This window comes from Heteronotia binoei, chromosome 20 (genome assembly GCF_032191835.1).
Source record: "Heteronotia binoei isolate CCM8104 ecotype False Entrance Well chromosome 20, APGP_CSIRO_Hbin_v1, whole genome shotgun sequence".
NCBI lineage: Eukaryota > Metazoa > Chordata > Lepidosauria > Squamata > Gekkonidae > Heteronotia > Heteronotia binoei.
This window is the reverse complement of record NC_083242.1, coordinates 15,576,262-15,588,727: the sequence shown is the minus strand read 5'-3', so window position 1 is coordinate 15,588,727 and position 12,466 is coordinate 15,576,262. Positions and strand designations below refer to the sequence as shown.

Here is a 12,466-nt window from a genome sequence, read left to right as displayed (position 1 = left end):
GGCTTTATTCAGCCACCTCCCTGAATATCCTCCAGGCCTCCAGTAAGAGTCTCCAGAGGTCACTATGATGTCCAGGGACACACAACCAAAAAATACATGAAAAAAATTCAAGTGATCATTTATCAAATCTAAATATTAGTAACTGTTTGCTCAGAAAAGGAAGGGTTCTAAGCAGGTTGACTACATTGAAAAAATTTGGCGTAAGAGGCACAGCAGCGAAGAGTGTGAAGCCCCGAGTAACGTTATCTCCCAATTTGCAGAACACAGGCTCAACATTGCTCTGAAATAGACCCAAGTGGGCAGCCGTGTTGGTCTGAAGCAATAGAACAAAGCAGTAGACAAGCTTACATTCTGAATAAAACTTAGTTGGTCTTAAAGGTGCACTTGTCTACTGCTTTGTTCTATTGCTCTGAAATGTTGCTCTGCTCTGCATACCAGTTCTCCTGTGCTCCATTTTAGCTAGGAGCAGGGGTCGTTTTGTAGAAAAATAGGTGGTGGAGCTCATCCAGGGATTGTTATGCAGCTGCATCTACTACTGGAAAACTGGGCTAAAATCAATAAAATGAATTTTAACAAGGATAAATGTAAAGTTCTGCATTTAGGTAGGAAAAATCCAATGCATGGTTATAGAACAGGAGAGACTTGTCTTAGCAGTAGTATGTGCAAAAAGGATCTAGGGGTCTTAGTGGATAATACGCTGAACATGAGTCAATGGTGTGATGCGGTGGCTAAAAAGGCAAGTGCAGTTTTGGGCTGTATCAACAGAAGTATAGTGTCCAGATCTTGTAATGTGATGGTATCGTTTTACTCTGCTCTGGTAAGACCTCACCTAGAGTACTGTGTTCAGTTTTGGGCACCACATTTTAAGAAGGATATCGCAAGCTGGAAAAGGTCCAGAGGAGAGTGACGAAGATGGTGAGAGGTCTGGAGACCAAGTTCTATGAGGAAAGGTTGAAGGAGCTGGGCATGGCCTGGAGAGGAGGCGGCTGAGAGGTGATATGATCACCATCTTCAAGTACTTGAAGGGCTGCCATATAGAGGATGGTGTGGAATTGTTTTCTGTGACCCTGGAAGGTAGGACCAGAACCAGTGGGTTGAAATTAAATCAAAAGAGTTTCCGGCTCAACATTAGGAAGAACTTCCTGACCATTAGAGTGATTCCTCAATGGAACAGGCTTCCTCCTCGGGAGGTGGTGGGCTTTCCTTCCTTGGAGGTTTTTAAACAGAGGCTGGATGGCCATCTGACAGCGATGAAGTTCCTGTGAATTTAGGGGGAGGTGTTTGTGAGTTTCCTGCATTGTGCAGGGGGGGTTGGACTAGATGACCCTAGAGGACCTTTCCAACTCTATGATTCTATGATTCAATGGACAAGGAGCTGGAACTCTCAGAAGGAAGAGGTAGAACTCTCAGAAAGGTTCAGGAGCTGTGCTCCTGTGAGCTCCCACTGAATCTGGCTAGGAGCATGTCTAAAATTGTTCTGTAAGTTGTGCATGCACAACTGGCTCACTGCTATCAGATTCATTGGCTTGTTTGCATCTTCCCCCACATTCAACTTATGAACATTACCAAAACAAAAAAAACAACCTTTGTGATGTGTGTGTGTGATTCATTAGAAAAAAATGTGCTGTGTTTTATCAATGGGCATGTGGACTCCTGCACATGGGTCAAACCCTGCACAAAAAAAATCCTGATGCAATTATACACACAGATCATATCAATGTTGCTTTTCTGGAATGTTTTATCCATGCAATAACATGCACTGGCAATTTATAATTTCAAAGCAGGGAATGCATAAATTAGCTCAAACCTGTAGTAAATTGCACCTGGACAATTCTGTACAGAAATAAATAGTATAGCAATGGAGGATTGCTAATGAATATTCAGAAAAGAGGCAGGTACTCTGGAATTCCAAAACCTGGACAGAATTACAGATACATCTCTATTTTTTTTGGGGGGGGGGGAGCTGTTTGAAACACAGCCGTAAAGGGCAGCTCCTCATAGAAAGATGTTGCTATGAACCAGAAGGAGCAATTTCAACCACTCCACCACTAGGCATAAAAGCAGGGCTTTTTTGTAGCAGGAACTCCTTTGCATAATAGGCCACACACCCCTGATGGACCAGTCAATCCTCCAGGAGCTTACAGTAGGCCCTGTACGAAGAGCCCTGTAAGCTCTTGGAGGATCGGCTACATCAGGGCTGTGTGGCCTAATATGCAAAGGAGCTCCTGCTACAAAAAACGCCCTACAAAAAGAGAGATGGGGAAGGGGACAGAACTCATCCCTCAAACCCTCATCCATACGTAGCCATTGTATGGCAAGCAGCTACCATAATACCATGTGGATGATGGCAAAGAGTTAGCAGGATCAGGGATTTTTTTGGTGTTCCCTCCCCACCCATATCTCAGGGAGGGCATCACAAGTGACCACCAGCAAAGGCATAAGATGCTCTTTGTCTAGGGAGAGATGATCTCTGTGTCTTTGTCTGACAGACTGTTGTATCGGAGGTCAAGAGGGAATTTCTTTCTAAGGGATAGGGAAAAAGAGGAGGAGGAAGAGACTGGATTCATACCCCGCCCTTCACTCAGAGTAGCTGACAATCTCCTTCTCTTACTCTCCCCACCACAGACACTCTGTGAGCAGTGTTCCCTCTAAGCTGAGTTGGCATGAGCTAGCTCACAGATTTTTAGCTTCCAGCTAATACATTTTTGTCCTAGCTCAGGAAAAATGGCCCCAGAGCACAATAATTTATGCAATAGCTCACAACTGTAATACCTGTAGCTCACAAAGTAGAATTTTTGCTCACAAGACTCCACAGCTTAGAGGAAGTATTGCCTGCGAGGTAGGTGGGGCTGAGAGAGCTCTTTTGAGAACTGCTCTTGAGAGAAGATGTGACCAATCCAAGGTCGCACCAGCAGCTACATGCGGAGGAATGGGGAACCAAACCCAGTTCTCCCAGATAAGAGTCCATGCACTTCACCACGACACCAAGCTGGCTCTCTGACAGGGCAATGACAAGCTACTGACCTCTAGGCTGCCTCCCCTTCAAACTTAAAAAAAATTAAAAAGTCACACAGCTCATTTGATGATGTGGAAACTTCTGGAGAAGGCTTCCTGTCATTTTCTGGTACAAGGTTGCTAAGATCAGATAGGATGATCTTGTGGAACAGGTGTGTTTATTTTAAAAAATCTATTAAGCAAAATAGAGGCCTCAGAGAGATTAAAGAATGCCCCAATGGCTAAGAGTTCTGTCAATCTGGCAAGCATCAGCCAATGATAAAGTATTACTTGGAGTACAGTTTCTAAAGAATTCAGCCACCGAACAAATGCGTATCCTTCAAGGCAGAGATGTCAAAGTCATTTGTTATAAGGGCCAGACCTGACATAAATGTCACTTTGTCAGGCTGGGCCACATGTGCCATAAGCGTAATGCACTGGAGATCGATATTCCCTCTAAGCTGCAAAGTCTTGTGAGCAAAAATTCTACTTTATGGACATATGAAACTGCCTTATACTGAATCAGACCCTGGGTCCATCAAAGTCAGTATTGTCTACTCAGACTGGCAGCGGCTCTCCAGGGTTTCAAGCTGAGGTTTTTCACACCTAGTTGCCTGGTCCCTTTTTTGGAGATGCCAGGGATTGAACCTGGGACCTTCTGCTTACCAAGCAGATGCTCTACCACTGAGCCACCGTCCCTCCCCTTACTTTGTGAGCTATTGGCATTAAAGTGGTGAGCTACTGCATAAACTGTTGTGCTCTGGGGTCACCCTTCCTGACAAAAAGGTGTGAGCTGGAGGCTAAAAATCTGTCAGCCAGCTCACACTAACTCAACTTAGAGGGGACACTGCTGGAGATATAAACTGTATAAAGGGCAGCAGCTGCTCAGCTCTGAGTTGTGGTATCCTCACTGCAAGGCCCCATGGGCTGCAAGGTGGAAGGGGGGGTGCAAAGGCAAACTCGCATGGGCAGACTGGAGAGCCAGCAGTGCTGCACTGGGCAGGTGCTCCCACGCTGCTCGACTGCTGCAGACGAGGCTTTTCGGCTGTGCTGAAGTCACAATCCGAGTGGGTCTGCCCGCTCTCCCCCCCCCCCGCCCCACAGCAGTCTCCTGTTCCCTCTCTTGCACCAGTTTCTTGTTGGAAGGGATGCCAGGTGTATGATGGAAAACACCTGGAGACTTTGGGGGTGGATCTGGGAGAGGGCAGGGCTTAGGGTTGCCAAGTTCAATTCAAGAAATATCTGGGGACTTTGGGGGTGGAGCCAGGAGACATTGGGGGTGGAGCCAGGAGAAAGGTTGTAATGAGCATCTGGCTGTCACATTTAAAGAGACTGCACACCTCCCCTCCATTGGAAATAATGATGGATAGGGGCACTTCCTTTGGGGGCTCATAGAATTGCACCCCTTGGTCCAATCTTTTTGAAACTTGGAGGGTCTTTTGAGGAAAGGCACTGGATGATATGCTGAAAATCTGGTGCCTCTACCTCAAAAAAAATAGCCCCCCCCCCAAGAGTCCCAGATACCAGCAGATCAATTCTCTATTATACGCTATGGGAATGGGTCTCCATAGGGAATAATGTGGTGCCCAGCAGACATTTCCCGCCCCCCGCTTTCTGATGACCCTGAAGCAGGGGGAGGGCCTCCAAACCGGGGGATCCCCTGCCCCCCACCTGGGGATTGGCAACCCTAGCAGGGCTTGGGGAAGGGAGGAGCCTCAGCATAGTCCAATGCCCTAGAGTCCACCTTTCAAAGTAGCCATTTTCTCCAGGGGAGCTGATCTCTATTAAAGCGGGAAATCTCATGGGCTGCATAAGAGCCCAAGATGGGCTGGTTCTGTCTCTGGGCCTTATGTTTGACATCCCTGCTTTAAGGCAATTCCAGGGGCTGTGGCTCAGTGATAGAGCAAACCTCTGCAGGCAGAAGGTCCCAGGCTCAAACCACTTAAAGTGTCTAGAAAAGGACTGACAGCCAACAATCAGATCTTATATTCCTATAAAATATTTCTGTCCTTAAAATATTTCCATCTCTCCCTCCCCCCCTTTTTGTAGCCTTAGAAGTTCATTGATTCACAAATATTGAGCAGCAGCTGACATTCCTTCTTTCCTCCCTCCCTCCAGGGCTAAAAGGACTGAGACAAATTTCGCAATTGCTAGAGTGGTCTTAGGATCCTTATCACTGAGCCAAGCAGCCAGGGTTTCCAGAGTATAGGGAGATGACTGGTTGAACAAAGGTTTAATATAGCAATCCCTCATAATCTAAAAAACCCCAAAATCTGCATTCTAGCACAGCATGAAAGGCTGTATCAATCTTGCTGAGGCCACAAAGGCAGATTCTATCAGCGTTGGGCCAATTCAAAAACATCCCTTGATATTTCCTCCTTATTTCCTTAAACTAATAACGCAGAAAATTGCAAGCACATTAAAAGGGCTGAAAACGCCGCCATGCCAGATAAAAACAGTACAAAGCCAGATCTGCCCAAACAGTCCACCGTCAGCCAAATGCCTTCTGAAATAAAATCTATGGATGCAGACATGAGACAGCTTCATGTGGTCTGCTGCATATTTGGGCAGAGAACTTGCTTAGCAGGTAGCAGGTCCTGGGTTCAGTCAGTAGGACCTCCAGTTAAAGGATCTCAGAGGGCAGGTTTTGGAAAAGACAGCTCTTCATCAGAGACCCTGGAGAATGACGGCTAGCTGCCAGCAAACCATTCTGAGCTGAAATGCCCTGACCTGGCAGAAAGCAACCTTCATATTCAATCACAGAGGTATTGGCAGAGGTATTGATTCAGCTGGCCTGACACACATCCAGATGCACAGAGGCTGCGACAATCCCCACTGTGCCTCCCACCAGTCCAAAGAGCCAGATGTAGGATTAGCAGAAACAACCCAGATGGCAACGAAGTCCAAGGGAAGGACTGTGAAAGATTCTTGTACGCAAACCACGCTTAGTGCTAAATAACACGTCAGCAGGGGTCTCTGCTGTTTTAAAAAAGGTAAAGGTAGTCCCCTGTGCAAGCACCAGTCGTTTCCGACTCAGGGGTGATGTTGCATCACAACGTTTTCATGTCAGACGTTTTACGGGGTGGCTTGCCATTGCCTTCCCCAGTCATCTACCCTTTCCCCCCAGCAAGCTGGATCCTCATTTTACCGACCTCGGAAGGATGGAAGGCTGAGTCAACCTGGAGCCGGCTGCCTGAACTCAGCTTCCTCCGGGACTGAATTCAGGTCGTGAGCAAAGAGCTTGGACTGCAGTACTGCAGCTTTACCACCATGCGCCACGGGGCTCCCTTTCTGCCACTTAGAGGTTTTTGCAGACCCCAATGGGAAGTGGGCCATTCTGTCCTTTTTAAGGCCTGCTCTGGCAAACTGAAAAGACCCCACCATTGCGAAAGAAATAAGAAAAACGCAGCACTTTCCCAAGCTGATAGAACAAAGTTTGAGCCCAGTGGCACCTTTACCAAGCTAAGCTGCCAAAAAGAAAAAGAAAAAGCAGAGAAGGGGCTTCTTCTATGGGTTTAGCTCTCCCCCTGGTGGCTACCCAGAGATTCCTTTTATAGACCACTTCATTAATTAAATTGCATTTTGCATTCATGTGCACAAAATGTTTTATGTGCATCCATAAAACTTCAACATGTGCACCTGGCAAAGGCACTTTTCCTGCAGGTTCGCATACCAGGAAACTGGTATCGGCCCCCCATGAACAATCTGAACTCCCGCTGTCCCAGGCTCTCTCCAAAAAACACTCAAACCGGAGCACCTGAACTGAGATCTTAGGATGGACAATCCGATTGACAGGCAGCCCAATTTACACCTTCCCCTCTTCCGTCTTTGTATCCGGTTCCCCTTTGCCATACCTCTGTTGGAGCCTCTGCTGCTAAAACTGTCCTCCTCGGGTGAAATCCCTTCAGAGTCTGGGACTCCAGACTGGATTGTCTGGATTGTGCAAGGCTCCACAAGGGTTGGCAGGCACTTCTGTTTCACCCACACACATCTGCATGATTGCATATTGCCTGCATTATTATTCAAGGGTTGCAGCCTGCCCACATAAAGATGCCACACCCTTTCTGTGTTTGTTTTTTTAAACCATTTTTGTAATGGACATCCTGTGCAACTGCACAAATATTGGGGGGGGGGGGCGAATTAGTTCCCCATCACGACACTTAGAGGGGAAATCTGTTTATGGAGAAATGTGTCTTTCTTTAACATGGTGCAATCTGGCACGGAGAAATCAAATAACTGTACCATGCCTAGACCTATTCGGACCTAAAGCATTGCAGAGAGGAGCAAATGTGTTGTGAGACGCGTATGCTTAAGTATTAAGGAGCAGCATTATAGTGCCACCTAGTGACAGAGTCCAAGTATTACAGCAGAGCAATGGAATAGAAACCAAAAGGAAAAGGCATCTTCAGTCCAGAAAAAATGCATAATTAAACTAGCAAGTATAAAATTTCTACATAAATCAAACACAGACAGACAAGTACACTTGCTGACAACTAAACCCAGGGCTCTTTTTTGTTTTTTAAAAAAAAGCCCAGCAGGAACTCATACACATATTAGGCCACACCCCCTGGCACCAAGCCAGCTGGAACGGTGTTCTTGTGTGTTCCCGCTAAAAAAAAAACAAAAAAGGCCCTGACTAAACTTTTTGCATTCACATATTTGGATTTCTTGCCAAATTTTGTAGTTTCAGTTTGCCTAGTCTTGTTTCCCAAGTGTAACTGATCCAATAGGGATTCTTCATTACATGCATTTTCATTCTGAATCAAGTAAAGAGTACTATGCAATTATATTGCTGCTGCTTTTTGTCCCTTCCATTCATTTCCCCCACCATCACAGTACTGATGCATGTGTGTGCACTGATAAGACACTGCACAAAAGCAATCCTGATGTGAGTGGACGCAGCATTGCATCAGAATTCCTTTGAGGCAATGCCTTAATAACATGCATGATAGGCTTGCCAGCCTCCAGGTGGGGCCTGGAGATCTCCAGCTGGCAGAGATCTGCTCCCCTGGAGAAAATAGCTGCTCTGAAGGGTGGACTCTATGGTGTGTACCCTTCTGAGGTTCCTCCCCTCCCCTAACGAAACCCTCTCCTGGATCCACCCCCAAAGTCTCCAGGTATTTTTGAACACAGACCTGGCAACTCTAATGCATGTATCCTTCTGAGCACTTAGCACTGATAATACCCCACAAAGAACTGCTTTCAATAGTATTGCATATCCTGTTGATTCAGCTGAGCGCGGCAGTGAGCTTTGCCCTCACTTCAGGCATGCTGAAGTCTCTGAGTTAGGGTTCATGGCTGAGTACAGTACTCAAGTTTGGGACTGCACAAAGACCACAATGAAGATGAAACAGTAATCTAAAAATAATCTTCATATAGTCAAACAGATGACCACCACAGCAAGGAGGGTTTGATGGGGCAGCATTTTACTCAGGGCACACACGAACGTCAGGAACATAGAAAGAAAAGCAAAGATGCAAACTAATTGAAGGAACTGAAAGCTGCAGCAAACTGCATATGCCCCCCCCCCCCCATTCTACATTTAGTTGAATCATAATTACCAAGTAATGTAACGCAGCACAAAGCAAAGTTGTTGAAAAATAAAGCAACAGGACCAAGGAAATTGCTCATCCCTGCTAGAATGACGAAAAAGCCCCACGCCAAACCCACATCAAACAAGGCCTAGAGCAGGGGTGGCCAAACTTTGGCTCAGGAGCCACATGTGGCTCTTCCACACATATCGTGTGGCTCTTAAAGCCCCCACTGCCCCCATCGGCCAGCTTGGAGAAGGCATTTCTCTCTTTAAATCATTCCTCCAAGCCAAGCCAGCCAGTGGGTTAGAGAATGCATTCAACGTTAAAGTTTTTTCCACCTCTCCCTCCTTCCCCCCATCTATTTGCCTGCCTACCTGCCTGCTCTCAGACATCTGACATTCATTCTATGTGGCTCGTATGTTAAGCAAGTTTAGCCACCCCTGGCCTAGAGGTTCACAGGTACAGCACCAGATTTGCACACATGCAGAAGTCCTTGGGTTCAGTTTCCAGCATCTCCAGTTAAAAAGTCTCCAATAACAGGTCTATGAGCTGTTGCTAGGCAGAAGAGACCATACTGAAATGGACAGATTCAACATAAGCTACCTCACTATGAAGCTACAGTTAATTAGTCTCATGCAGCAAAGCACTTTAACTAGAAGCCCAGGCTAGCCCAGTCTCATCAGATCTCAGTAGCTTAGCAGGGTCGGCCTTGGCTAGTATTGGATGGACAACCTCCAAGGAATACCAGAGACATGACGCAGAGGTAGGCAATAGCAAACCACCTCTGCAACGTCTCTTACCTTAAAAAGCAGTGTATGCTCCGGCCTTTGGATTCTCTCCCGAGATACTCAGCGCTCAGGTCCACACTCAAGTGCAGCAAATCAGGCAAAGTCCCTAAAAGGAAGGCAAGGTGACCTTGATTAACAATAATTGGCCAGGCAAAACAGATTAAACATCTTGAGACGGTCAACAAGCTAGGATGGAATGAATGCAATCAGCCAAAACTTACTCAAACCCCAAAGGCAGGTGAGTATCCTGCCCAAAAGATGCACAATAATTAAGAAAAACCCTCCCCCACACACACTTGGCTTTATCTTCTGAGAAACTTACCTCTCCGTCTACCAATCCAGCTATTAATTAAGATGACTCAGCTGTGTAGCTCTAGCAAGCTGAAAACCAGGCAATTCCTGCAATGATTTGAAAGGTCCATCCTCTCTGCTTATCCCTCATTTAATTCTTCAGAGTTGCTGCTTTGGGCCTGAACCGGTCACTTCCTTACAAGTCCAGCTCGCCATCTAGTGGTGCATAATGCTAAAAAGAGCTAACACTTCTGGCTGCCAGACAATCTTAGGATCTCCTGGCTGTACTACACACCCTGCCAACTACTTTAAGTAGAGTCAGAACCACCATTAGGACCTTTATATTCACAAGCATTGCACCAAGTAGAGTAGTCATCTGCCCAAAGGCCTCCCCAACTCTGCTGTTCGGAAGTCCTGATAAGTAACATTGGTCAATGGAAAGTGCCATCAGATTGCAGCCAATTTATGGAGACCTTGTAGGGTTTTTAAAGAGGCAGACGTAGGTGGTTTGCTATTGCCTACTTTGGTGTAGTGGTTAAGTGTGCAGACTCTTATCTGGGAGAACCGGGTCTGATTCCTCACTCCTCCACTTGCAGCAGCTGGAATGGCCTTGGGTCAGCTGTAGCTCTCGCAGAGCTGTCCTTGAAAGGGCAGCTTCTGGGGGAGCTCTCTCAGCCTCATCTACCTTACAGGGTGCCTGCTGGAGGGTGGGGAGGAAGGTAAAGGAGATTATAGGCTGCTCTGAGACTCAGAGTGGAGGGCAGGGTATAAATTCAATCTCTTTTTCATCTCCTGCAACCTTGGACTTCCTTAGTGCTTTCCCATTAAGGTACTAACCAGGGCCAAACCATTAGCTGCTGAATGCTTGCCCATGAAGATGAAATCAGTCTAAGCCAAAGCCACTTCTTGAAATGTTGCAAGCAAGCAGGAATGCCTTTTGGCATTGGAGAGGAGATGATGGGGAGGTGATATGATAAGCAGAATTACAGCATGCTATAAAGTATGTTCACTGTGTTGCAACTTTTTAAAATTACTGGTTTTATTGGTTTTATGTGTACCTTTTATTGTAGATTGCCTAGAGCTTGGCATTGGCTGGGATGAGGCAAAATAACAACAACCATCTTCAAGTACTTGAAGAGCTGTCATATATAGAGGATGGTGTGGAGTTGCTTTCTGTGGCCCCAGAAGGTCAGGCCAGAACCAGTGGCTTGCAATTAAATTAGAAATGTTTTTTGCTAAACATGAGGAAGAACTTCCTGACAGTCAGAATGGTTCCTTGGTGGAACAGGCTTCCTTGGCAGGTGGTGGGCTCTCCTTTTGGAGGTTTTCAAGCAGAGGCTAGAGGGCCATCCGGCAGCAATGCTGATTCTGTGAATTAGGCCAATCATGAGAAGGAGGGCAGAAAGGGTTGCATCAGCGCTTAGTTCTCATGACCCCTTCTTTCATGCCCAGGGAAATGCTGATCACTACTTAGGGGTCAGGCAGCAATTTTCCTCCAGGCCACTTTGGCCAAGGGTCCTGAAAGGTTTTGGGATTTTTTGGTCATCTTTTGGGCATGAAGCAAATGTCACTGGGGGTGCACAGGGGGTATTTGTGAATTTCCTGCATTGTGCAGGGTGTTGGACTAGATGACCCTGGAGGTCCCTTCTAACTCTATAATAATATGATTCAACCATAGTTTGATATAGCTTCAGATGTTGGGAATGTTGTACATGATCTGTTCTTATTTGATGGATAAGTATTTTGAACACACCGTCTTCTGGTGGTTTGCAAAGGCGGTGAATTATTAGAGCACATCAAAACTTCTTCAAATAATGACGAGGTAAGAATAGAAATGTTGTTTGGCTAGCAGTAAGAACTTTGATCACTAGATGTCCCCAACACTCTACAGTCAGATGGATATGGAGTCAACATGCGATAGAAATGGAAAGGGATGGCCTTTTTTCTTTTTCGAAGGCAAGCAGCATTATTGCAAGTGAAGTGCAGGACTTTTTTGTAGCTGAAACTCCTTTCCATATTAGGCCACACCCCTGTGATGTTGCCAATCCTCCAAGAGCTTACAGAGCTCTTAGTACAGGGCCTACTGTAAGCTCTTGGAGGATTGGCTACATCAGGGGGTGTGGCCTAATATGAAAAGGAGTTCCTGCTACAAAAAAAGCCCTGGTGACGTGTAATGTGGAAATCAACTTTTCCTTAAGTTGACTGCATCACAAATGTAAATAATTGAATATATTTAATTTCTTTTCCTTTTTTTCCTTCTGCATTATCAGTTGTTGACTAAACCGTGGCACAAACAGCAACATAGATGCCCTCTTTGGGCATCTTCCTTCCCATTAAGTACATTTTTATACCCCCCCCCCCTTCCTTCAAGTGCTGAAAGTGGCTTACACAAGTCTCCCCTTCCCATTTATAGCCTCAGAACAACCCTGTGAGGCAGACTAGGCTGAGAGTAGCAATGACCAAACCAAGATCACCTGGCAAGCTTCATCATTCTGGCACTCTGACTGAACCACTGGCATTCCTCTTTGCTATTCTGTCACCTTGCATACGCCCATGATTCTGTGAAGGAGGAGGAGGAGGAAGAGAAGGAGGAAAAGGAGGAGAATAAGGAGGAGGAGGAGGAAGAGAAGGAGGAAAAGGAGGAGGAGGAGGAGGAAGAGAAGGAGGAGGAGATTAAGAAGGATGGGGAGGAGGAGAAGGAGGGAAAGGAGGAGATAGAGGAGGATGGGGAGGAGAAGGAGGAGGAGGCGGAAGAAGAGAAGGAGGAGGAAGAGAAGGAGGCTAAGGAAAAGGAGGAGGAGATTGAGGAGGAGAAGGATGGGGAGGAGGAGAAGGAGGAGGAGAAGGAAAAGGAGGAGG

General features: G+C 46.3%; 1 protein-coding gene across 1 annotated transcript in view; it reads right to left on the bottom strand.

Annotated features, from left to right (window-relative positions):
* The window catches only part of NTN3 (netrin 3), a 205,185-nt gene extending 195,763 nt beyond the window's left edge, over positions 1-9,422 (bottom strand). The window contains exon 1 of the mRNA XM_060260674.1: positions 9,329-9,422. The gene's annotated coding sequence lies outside the window, so the exon portion shown is untranslated. The remainder of the gene's footprint in view (positions 1-9,328) is intronic.
* Between the last annotated feature and the right edge of the window lie 3,044 nt (positions 9,423-12,466).